General features: G+C 42.2%; 2 protein-coding genes across 5 annotated transcripts in view; one reads left to right on the forward strand and one right to left on the reverse strand.

The window, feature by feature from the left end:
• The window catches only part of ecm2 (extracellular matrix protein 2, female organ and adipocyte specific), a 29,486-nt gene extending 28,668 nt beyond the window's left edge, over nt 1-818 (forward strand). Inside the window, exon 11 of the mRNA XM_031825814.1 lies at nt 1-818. This exon is cut by the window's left edge and continues 724 nt beyond it. The gene's annotated coding sequence lies outside the window, so the exon portion shown is untranslated.
• cenpp (centromere protein P) overlaps nt 1-10,626 on the reverse strand; it is a 160,372-nt gene that overhangs the window by 33,819 nt on the left and 115,927 nt on the right. The gene's annotated exons all lie outside the window — the stretch shown is intronic.

Raw genomic sequence — 10,626 nt, forward strand, 5'->3', positions numbered from 1 at the left:
AAAAGATTGAAGTGTTTGAAAAAGACCTCCTAGCAGAGTTAACCTCAGCATGATCTGGTCTGCATCCCAAATTGCAAGCTATTCCCATATATATATATAGTGCACTACTTTTGGCCAGGACCGGTAGGGAATAGGGTGCCATTTGGAATGTAGATCTAGTGATCGAGGGGTACAGATGAGGATGTAACATGTCTAGAGATGCCCTTTCAGTCCTATTCTGTGATAAAAAAATTTGGTCCCCAGTTTGAGACGTTGCTTCAGATTACGTTCGCTTGACGTTCCCGACAGAGAGAATATAGATGGATCAACTAAACAACACGCGTCCTCAAGTAAGCACAGAAATATAAATAGAACCATCTTTACCAGTCAAATTGCCAGGGTTAGAGGTTCCAAGCCCATTCTATAGATTCTATTTCTATGTCAAGCAGCGGGTCAGGATCTACAATAAGGAGATATACCTCTGATGTATATAGGGATATGTATATTGGGATAATAATAATAATCAGTATGTTTTATATATGATATTGCTTTGCCCTCAACTGACTTATTTCACAAATCATTCTATAAAGAAACTATACTGTAAAATGGAAACTTTTACCATAGTTTTCAGTGTTTGAAATCTGTCTGCAACACCACGTGTACATGGCTGGCTAAGATGTAAAAGTGGGGATTGTGAATTTATAAAAAGCTACATTTGAGAATTGCAATTATCGACAAGTTCATACAAAGTGCAAGTACATTTTTTTTGTTCATACCTGTACAAACACACGATGTCAGAATGACTCAAATAAAGCTTTACTTAGTTACGATTCAAATAACTTTCCTGCTTCAATGAACCATTCATTACAAACCGAGGAGCCAGAGGACTCAACCTGATGCTCACCAGACCCCATGACAAGGGTACGTCCCAAACGGCACCATATCCCCTACATAGTGCACTACTTTACCTCAGGGCCCACAGTGGTAAGGTCAAAAGTAGTGCTATTATGGAGGGAATAGTGCGCCGCTTGGGATTCAAACAAATTCTCAGATTAGCACTGCAGGCGTTACCTAGCGTACATGATGTCAGGTCATGTTGAGGTCATTGAGAATGAAAGAATAGCTACTCTGTGAGAATGTCCTTCGAGAACCTGTTGAATTTCTCAAAACAAGTCCCATAATACAAAACCGCTGAACTATAAGCACATTTTCTTTAAATACCTCAGGAACACTTTTCAGTACCTGGAAAAATACAGGTGAATAACAGAGTTAACAAATTGGATATCAGGGTCACACTCGCCTGGTCCCAGATCAGTTTGTGCTGTCTTGCCAACTTCCATGGTCATTGACAAAGACAGCACAAACAGACCTGGGACCAGGCTAAGGTCACGCTGAACTAATGCTCAAAAGGGTTTATAATACTGTGACAGAAAGTCTACTTCTTCTGAGAAAGTTACTGAGAAACTGTTAAACATCTGCTTTCTGAATGAAGAGAAACTAGCATAGCAGCTAATCAGCCATGAACCAGTGACTGACTACGTCTGAAATTCACCCTGTGGGTAGGGTAACGTTAGTGCACTATATAGGGACTAGGGGTGCCATTTAGGATGCAAGCCACTGATCACGTCTCTTCCTGTCACATGTCTGTTATTAAATGACGCAGACAGTAGGTATATAAATTAAAGTTTACCGTAACCTGCTGGGTTCAGTTCAGTCGGTCATATTTTCCTCTCATTTCAATGACACACACACACACACACACAAACACAGTCAAAACACACAGTGGTTGGTATCCATGGAAACAACTCTCAACTGTCTGTCTGTGTCTGGTGGTAACCTAATCAGACATTACTGTCCTGAATGACAGTAATACCTGTGTTAACGCGTTAATAAGTCTCTAGGCTAAAGTCTAATAAACCTGAACCATGAAGAATAATCAACATAACGTCCTTCTGAAGTTGAAACACACAAACAACACTACATCTGACAGTATTGATTCCTTGAAAAGTCTTGGAAGGTTGCATTAATCAAGCACGCAGGATGGGAGAGCGTGAAGCAGGCTCTAATTGGACATCATGAGGGTTTCTACGTTGACCCCTGATGAACAGGGTTTCTACGTTGACCCCTGATGAACAGGGTTTCTACATTGACCCCTGATGAACAGGGTTTCTACATTGACCCCCTGATGAACAGGGTTTCTACGTTGACCCCTGATGAACAGGGTTTCTACGTTGACCCCTGATGAACAAGGTTTCTACGTTGACCCCCTGATGAACAGGGTTTCTACGTTGACCCCCTGATGAACAGGGTTTCTACGTTGACCCCTGATGAACAGGGTTTCTACGTTGACCCCTGATGAACAGGGTTTCTACGTTGACCCCTGATGAACAGGGTTTCTACGTTGACCGCTGATGAACAGGGTTTCTACGTTGACCCCTGATGAACAGGATTTATATGTTCACCCCTGATGAACAGGGTTTCTACGTTGACCCCTGATGAACTGAACTGGTTGAGAATAAGTCGGCTATCTAAATACTCATGAACACAGACAACTAGTAGATATGAACTTCTGGTGTTAAATACAGTTGAAGTCTGAAGTTTACATACACTTAGGAGTCATGCATACACTTAGGAGTCATGCATACACTTAGGAGTCATGCATACACTTAGGAGTCATGCATACACTTAGGAGTCATGCATACACTTAGGAATCATGCATACACTTAGGAGTCATGCATACACTTAGGAGTCATGCATACACTTGGAGTCATTAAAACTCATTTTTCAACCCCTCCACAAATTTGTTGGTAACAAAACTATAGTTTTGGCAAGTCGGTTAGGACATCTACTTTGTGCATGACACAAATAATTTTCCCAACAATTGTTTACAGACAGATTATTTCACTTATAATTCACTATATCACAATTCCAGTGGGTCAGAAGTTTACATACACTAAGTTGACTGTGCCTTTAAACAGCTTGGTAAACTCCAGAAAATGATGTCATGGCTTTAGAAGCTTCTGATAGGCTAATTGACATCATTTGACTCAATTGAAGGTGTACCTGTGGATGTATTTCAAGGCCTATCTTCAAACTCAGTGCCTCTTCGCTTGACATCATGGGAAAACCAAAAGAAATCAGCCAAGAACTCCGAAAAAAATGGTAGACCTCCACAGGTCTGGTTCATCATTGGGAGCAATTTCCAAACACCTGAAGGTACCACGTTCATCTGTACAAACAATAGTACACAAGTATAAACACCATGGGACCACGCAGCCGTCATACCGCTCAGGAAGGAGACGTGTTCTGTCTCCCAGAGATGAACGTACTTCGGTGTGAAAAGTGCAAATCAATCCCAGAACAACAGCAAAGGACCTTGTGAAGATGCTGGAGGAAACAGGTACAAAAGTATCTATATCCACAGTAAATCGAGTTCTATATCGACATAACCTGAAAGGCCGTTCAGCAAGGAAGAAGCCACTGCTCCAAAACCGCCATAAAAAAGCCAAACTACGGTTTGCAACTGGACATGGGGACAAAGATCATACTTTTTGGAGAAATGTCCTCTGGTCTGATGAAACAAAAATAACTGTTTGGCCATAATGACCATCGGTATGTTTAGAGGAAAAGGGGGACGCTTGCAAGTCGAAGAACACCATCCCAACCGTGAAGCACGGGGGTGGCAGCATCATGTTGTGGGGGTGCTTTGCTGCAGGAGGGACTGGTGCACGTCACAGAATAGATGGCTTCATGAGGGAGGACAATTATGTGGATATATTTAAGCAACATCAGTCAGGAAGTTAAAGCATGGTCGCAAATGGGTCTTCCAAATGGACAATGACCTCACGCATGCTTCCAAAGTTGTGGCAAAGGGACAACAAAGTCAAGGTATTGGAGTGGCCATCACAAAGCCCTGACCTCAATCCAATAGAAAATGTGTAGGCAGAACTGAAAAAGCGTGTGTGAGCAAGGAGGCCTACAACCCTGACTCAGTTACACCAGCTCTGTCAGGAGGAATGGGACAAAATTCACCTAACTTATTGTGGGAAGCTTGTGGAAGGCTACCCGAAATGTTTGACCCAAGTTAAACAATTTAAAGGCAATGCTACGAAATACTAATAGAGTATGTAAACTTCTGACCCACTGGGAATGCGATGAAAGAAATAAAAGCTGAAATAAATCATTCTCTCTACTATTATTCTGACATTTCACATTCTTAAAATAAAGTGGTGATCCTAACTGACCTAAAACAGGGACTTTTTACTAGGATTAAATGTCAGAAATTGTGAATAAACTGAGTTTAAATGTATTTGGCTAAGGTGTATGTAAACTTCCGACTTCAACTCTACTCAGCCTCTACCAGTCCTACTGCCAGTCTACTCAGCCTCTACCAGTCTACTTAGTCCTATTATCAGTCTACTCAGCCTCTACCAGTCTACTTAGTCCTATTATCAGTCTACTCAGCCTCTACCAGTCCTACTATCAGTCTACTCAGCCTCTACCAGTCCTACTATCAGTCTGCTTAGTCCTATTATCAGTCTACTCAGCCTCTACCAGTCCTACCATCAGTCTGCTTAGTCCTATTATCAGTCTACTCAGCCTCTACCAATCCTTCTATCAGTCTGCTTAGTCCTATTATCAGTCTACTCAGCCTCTACCAGTCCTACTATCAGTCTGCTTAGTCCTATTATCAGTCTACTCAGTCTCTAATAAAAGCTGAAATAAATCATTCTCTCTACTATTATTCTGACATTTCACATTCTTAAAATAAAGTGGTGATCCTAACTGACCTAAAACAGGGACTTTTTACTAGGATTAAATGTCAGAAATTGTGAATAAACTGAGTTTAAATGTATTTGGCTAAGGTGTATGTAAACTTCCGACTTCAACTCTACTCAGCCTCTACCAGTCCTACTGCCAGTCTACTCAGCCTCTACCAGTCTACTTAGTCCTATTATCAGTCTACTCAGCCTCTACCAGTCTACTTAGTCCTATTATCAGTCTACTCAGCCTCTACCAGTCCTACTATCAGTCTACTCAGCCTCTACCAGTCCTACTATCAGTCTGCTTAGTCCTATTATCAGTCTACTCAGCCTCTACCAGTCCTACCATCAGTCTGCTTAGTCCTATTATCAGTCTACTCAGCCTCTACCAATCCTTCTATCAGTCTGCTTAGTCCTATTATCAGTCTACTCAGCCTCTACCAGTCCTACTATCAGTCTGCTCAGTCCTATTATCAGTCTACTCAGCCTCTACCAGTCCTACTGCCAGTCTACTCAGCCTCTACCAGTCTTACTATCAGTCTGCTTAGTCCTATTATCAGTCTACTCAGCCTCTACCAGTCCTACTATCAGTCTACTCAGCCTCTACCAGTCCTACTATCAGTCTACTCAGCCTCTACCAGTCCTATTATCAGCCTACTCAGTCTCTACCAGTCCTACTATCAGTCTGCTTAGTCCTATTACCAGTCTACTCAGCCTCTACCAGTCCTACCATCAGTCTGCTTAGTCCTATTATCAGTCTACTCAGCCTCTACCAGTCCTACTATCAGTAAAAACACACAAATAGAATATCTCTTTGAGCATGGTGCTGTTATTAATTACACTTTGGATGGTGTTACAATACACCCAGTCACAACAAAGATACAGGTGTCCTTCCTAACTCAGTTGCCGGAGAGGAAGGAAACCCCTCAGGGATTTCACCATGAGGCCAATGATGACTTTAAAACAGTTATAGAGTTTAATGGCTGTGATAGGAGAAAACTGAGGATGGATCAACAACACTGTTTTTACTCCACAATACAAACCTAAATGACAGAGTGAAAAGGAGGAAGCCTGTACAAAATAAAAATATTCCAGAACATGCATCCTGTTTGCAATAAGGCACTAAAGTAATGCTGCAACAAATGTGACAAAGCAATTAACTTTTTGCCCTGAACACAAAGTGCTATGTTTGGGGTACATCCAATACAACCTATTACTGAGTACCACTCTCCATATTTTCAAGTATAGTGGGGTTGCATCATGTTATGGGTATACTTGTAATCGTTAAGGACTGGGGAGTTTTTCAGGATAAAAAAATTAACTGGATGGAGCTAAGCACAGGCAAAATCCTAGAGGAAAATCTGGTTCAGTCTGCTTTTCACCAGACACTGGGAGATTCATTTACATTTCAGCAGGATAATAACCTACAACACAAGGCCAAATCTACACTGGAGTTTCTTATCAAGAAGACAGTGAATGTTCCTGAGTGGCAGAGTTACAGTTTTGAATTAAATCTGCTTGAAAATCTATGGCAAATGGTTGTCTAGCTATGATCAACAACCGATTTGACAGCGCTTGAAGAACTTTGAAAATAATAAATGGGCAAATAATTGTACTATCCAGGTGTGGAAAGCTCTCAGAGACGTACCCAGGAAGACTCACAGCTGTAAACACTGCCAAAGGTGATTCTAACATCTATTGACTCAGGGGTTGGAAATATATGTAATAAAGATATGTGTTTTATTTTTAATCTTTCTTGTTTTTTTAACAATCTTGTTTTTTTTAACAATCTTGTTTTTTTTTAAGTACAGTTTGACAGCGCTTTTGGTGTAGATCGTTGACAACAAAAAAAAGGACAATTAAATCAATTTTAATCCCACTTTGTAAACACAACAACATGTGGGAAAAGTCCACGGGTGAGAATACTTTCAGAAGACACTGTACGGTATGTAGGCCTAGACAATATCTAAAAATGACTGGAGTCATCTCTATTGTAGGCTAGACACTGATGTTAGTATCAGATCTCGGTAAACTGACCGATCTTCCGTAGGAAAATATTACACAAACTCAAAATGGGAGAAAGATGATACTGTACTGAAACACGAATAAAGGATCCTCTCCATTATAGCTGGGAGTTTCAGCCAAACCCTAACATAGTTGGACCTTCTGAGTTCCCCATAAGTACCCCTTTCAGACTGCAAATTCATAGATAGAGCTATGGATGTAAGGACTGGCCATCCATGATATCAACAAAATAAATATAGTTTTAACCATGTTTTGAGGCTAAAGTGTTTTCTTACAAACAATGAAGTAAAACAAGCTTCTATTTTGGGTTCTGATATATTGTGGTATAACAGTTGAACTTAGCCCATAGGTTATAATTTATTTAAGAATCGAAAGGGTATAATATATCCTACTTTTTAAAAAAAAAGTAAAAAATAACGATTACCAATCGCGGATTACCACTTTAACATGCCGAATGCAAGATGACTTTAAAGCAGGCTCTAGACTAGAGTCTATTGTCGGGCTAGACAGTAATATTAAAACCAGATCTGACTGATATTACACACCGACTCCATGGGAGAGAGATAATAGTGTACTGAGACATAAATAAAACACCCATTTCGGGGCCTTTCCATTATACTGCAGCTGTGTGTCTCAGCCAAACCTAAACATAGTTGGACCCTCTGTGTTTCCCCCCATAAGTACGTCTTCAGACTGCAGTTACTGCTGTGGCAAGCAGATATCAACACCACATGGAAAGATTATGGAAAAAGAATTGTGTAATACTTAGCACTGACGGCAACATGCATTTAACATTATTTTGTGCTTTGGTTGGGTATGAGTTTGGGACATTTCTGGTAATTCCAACCTAGTTCAAATGGTTATGTTGGCCCAAAGTTCATTCCTAAAACAGAACCTAAGTGGAAATGGGAAATGAGAATGCAATCCCAGCTGCTGCTACAGAGTGTGAATGAGAGACACAATAACTATCTTAGCAGTGGGGTCATTGTAGCTACACGTTAACTAGCTTAGCAGTGGGGTCATTGTAGCTACACGTTAACTAGCTTAGCAGTGGGGTCATTGTAGCTACACGTTAACTAGCTTAGCAGTGGGGTCATTGTAGCTACACGTTAACTAGCTTAGCAGTGGGGTCATTGTAGCTACACGTTAACTAGCTTAGTAGTGGGGTCATTGTAGCTACACGTTAACTAGCTTAGCAGTGGGGTCATTGTAGCTACACGTTAACTAGCTTAGCAGTGGGGTCATTGTAGCTACACGTTAACTAGCTTAGCAGTGGGGTCATTGTAGCTACACGTAAACTAGCTTAGCAGTGGGGTCACTGTAGCTACACGTTAACTAGCTTAGCAGTGGGGTCATTGTAGCTACACATTAACTAGCTTAGCAGTGGGGTCATTTTAGCTACACGTTAACTAGCTTAGAAGTGGGGTCATTGTAGCTACACGTTAACTAGCTTAGCAGTGGGGTCATTGTAGCTACACGTTAACTAGCTTAGCAGTAGGGTCATTGTAGCTACACGTTAACTAGCTTAGCAGTAGGGTCATTGTAGCTACACGTTAACTAGCTTAGCAGTGGGGTCATTGTAGCTACACGTTAACTAGCTTAGCAGTGGGGTCATTGTAACTACACGTTAACTAGCTTAGCAGTGGGGTCATTGTAGCTACACGTTAACTAGCTTAGCAGTGGGGTCATTGTAGCTACACGTTAACTAGCTTAGCAGTGGGGTCATTGTAGCTACACGTTAACTAGCTTAGCAGTGGGGTCATTGTAGCTACACGTTAACTAGCTTAGCAGTGGGGTCATTGTAGCTACACGTTAACTAGCTTAGCAGTGGGGTCATTGTAGCTACACGTTAACTAGCTTAGCAGTGGGGTCACTGTAGCTACACGCTAACTAGCTTAGCAGTGGGGGTCATTGTAGCTACACATTAACTATCTTAGCAGTGGGGTCATTGTAGCTACACGTTAACTAGATTAGCAGTGGGGTCATTGTAGCTACACATGAACTAGCTTGGCAGTGGGGACATTGTACAGACACCTTAACTAGCTTGGCAGTGGGGTCATTGTAGCTACACGTTAACTAGATTAGCAGTGGGGTCATTGTAGCTACACATTAACTAGCTTGGCAGTGGGGTCATTGTACAGACACCTTAACTAGCTTGGCAGTGGGGTCATTGTACAGACACCTTAACTAGCTTGGCAGTGGGGTCTTTGTACAGGCACCTTAACTAGCTTGGCAGTGGGGTCTTTGTACAGACACATTAACTAGCTTGGCAGTGGGGTCATTGTAAAGACACATTAACTATCTTAGCAGTGGGGTCATTGTAAAGACACATTAACTAACTTAGCAGTGGGGTCATTGTAGCTACACATGAACTAGCTTAGCAGTGGGGTCATTTTAGCTACACGTTAACTAGCTTAGCAGTGGGGTCATTTTAGCTACACAGCACAGTGACCAAAACAGAGACTTCCCCATTGGCACTACCAACTGTATAGTAGCCTAATTGGCTAGATGCTCAGTTTGACCACTTATTGATATAAAAAGAAAAATAACTATTTTGGACTTATACTGAACAAAAATCTAGATGTGAAAGTGTTGGTCCCATGTTTCGTGAACTGAAATAAAAGATCCCAGAAATGTTCCATATGCACAAAAAGCTTATCTCAAATGTTGTGCACACATTTGTTTACATCCTTTTTAGTGAGCAGTTCTCCTTTGCCAAGATAATCCATCCACCTGACAGGTGTGGCATATCAAGAAGCTGATTAAACAGCACGATTATTACACAGGTGCACCTTGTGCTGGGGACAATAAAAGGCCACTATAAAATTAGCAGTTTTGTCACACAACACAATGCCACAGATGTCTCAAATTTTGAGGGAGCGTGTAATTGGCATGCTGACTGCAGGAATGTCCACCAGAGCTTTTGCCAGATAATTCAATGTTCATTTCTCTACCATAAGCCACCTCCAATGTCGTTTTAGAGAATTTGCTCCTCTAAGTCACGCTGGGCGTCTCAGACACGTGCTTTTCTATGTCACGCTGGGCGTCTCAGACACGTGCTTCTCTAAGTCAAGCTGGGCGTCTCAGAGACACTTGCTTCTCTAAGTCACACTGGGCGTCTCAGAGACACTTGCTTCTCTAAGTCACACTGGGCGTCTCAGAGACACTTGCTTCTCTAAGTCACACTGGGAGGTCTCAGAGACACTTGCTTCTCTAAGTCACACTGGGCGTCTCAGAGACACTTGCTTCTCTAAGTCACACTGGGAGGTCTCAGAGACACTTGTTTCTCTAAGTCACACTGGGCGTCTCAGAGACACTTACTCCTCCTCTAAGTCACACTGGGCGTCTCAGACACTTGCTTCTCTAAGTCAGGCTGGGCGTCTCAGACACTTGCTTCTCTAAGTCACGCTGGGCGTCTCAGAGACACTTGCTCCTCCTCTAAGTCACGCTGGGCGTCTCAGAGACACTTGCTCCTCCTCTAAGTCACGCTGGGCGTCTCAGAGACACTTGCTCCTATAAGTTACACTGGTAGTCTCAAAGAGTCTTGGTTCTTTCAGTCATGCTGGGCGTCTCAGAGACACTTGCTTCTCTAAGTCACGCTGGGCGTCTCAAAGACACTTACTCCTCCTCTAAGTCACACTGGGCGTCTCAGACACTTGCTTCTCTAAGTCAGGCTGGGCGTCTCAGACACTTGCTTCTCTAAGTCACGCTGGGCGTCTCAGAGACACTTGCTCCTCCTCTAAGTCACGCTGGGCGTCTCAGAGACACTTGCTCCTCCTCTAAGTCACGCTGGGCGTCTCAGAGACACTTGCTCCTATAAGTTACACTGGTAGTCTCAAAGAGTCTTGGTTCTTTCAGT

The sequence above is a fragment of the Oncorhynchus kisutch genome, linkage group LG5 (genome assembly GCF_002021735.2).
Source record: "Oncorhynchus kisutch isolate 150728-3 linkage group LG5, Okis_V2, whole genome shotgun sequence".
Classification (NCBI taxonomy): Eukaryota; Metazoa; Chordata; class Actinopteri; order Salmoniformes; family Salmonidae; genus Oncorhynchus; species Oncorhynchus kisutch.